We start from the raw sequence: 1124 nt of genomic DNA on the forward strand, positions 1-1124 counted from the left end.
GCCTCGACCTGCTGGGCTCCGGCGATCCTTCCGCCTCAGCCTTCCAAGTAGCCGGAACTTTAGGCGCAGGTTACCACGCCCAGCTAATTTTTTGATTTACTGTGGAGATGAGGTCTCGCCAAGTTGCCCAGGCGGGTCTCGAACCCGCGGGCCCAGGCAATCCACTCACCTCAGCCTCCCAAGGGCGTGGGATTACAGGCTGAGCCACCGAGCCCGGCTGATCTGAAAATATGAAATGGAAAATTCCAGAAGTTTGTGAGTTTCAACTGCGCGCCATTCTGAGTTGCGAGATGATATCTCAGGCTGCCGGCTCCATTCCAGAGCGTGACTCATTCCTTTGTCCTGCATATCCCTGCTGCATGCCCCGTCCACTCATCACTCAGCAGCCCCTCCACTATCAGATCAGGAAGTGCATAGTGTGTACAGGGTTCAGTACCATCTGGGGTTTCAAGCAGCCACTCAGGTTCTGGAATGTATCCCTGTGCCTAAGTAGGGACTTCTGTGCTCAAAAGGCCACCGACTTAAATGTTGGCCTCATTCAAAAATGTCTTCGCAGAAATATCCAGAATGACATTTGACCAACTATCTTAGCACGGAGCACTGTGGTCCAGCCACGTTGATACAAAATTACCCATCACGGTGACAAACTGACTCTGTCTACAAGTTCCAAAGAACAAGTCAGTGCCTCTGGTCAGTGTCCACATGTGTTCATGAGGTTTCCAAGAATTTACCAAAATAACTGGACGCAGTGGTTCCCGTCTGTAATCCCAGCACTTTGGGAAACTGAGGCGAGAGGATTGCCTGAGCCCATGGGTTCGAAACCAGTCTGGCAACTAGGTAAGATCTTGTCTCTACCATAAATCAAAAATTAGCCGGACCGGGCTCAGTGGCTCAGCCTGTAATCCCAGCACTTTGGGAGGTCAAGGCGAGTGGATTGCCTGAGCCTGCAGGTTCAAGACCCGCCCAGGAACTTGGCGAGACCTTGTCTCTACAATAAGTAAAAAATTAGCTGGGTATGGTAGCACACGCCTGGAGTTCCAGCTACTTGGAAAGTAGAGGCGGGAGGATCGTCAGAGCCCAGCAGGTCGAGGCTGCGGTGGCTGGAAGCAGCCACTGCACTCCAG

This window comes from Carlito syrichta, unplaced genomic scaffold, assembly GCF_000164805.1.
Source record: "Carlito syrichta isolate Samal-C Ts95f unplaced genomic scaffold, Tarsius_syrichta-2.0.1 Scaffold120702, whole genome shotgun sequence".
Classification (NCBI taxonomy): domain Eukaryota; kingdom Metazoa; phylum Chordata; class Mammalia; order Primates; family Tarsiidae; genus Carlito; species Carlito syrichta.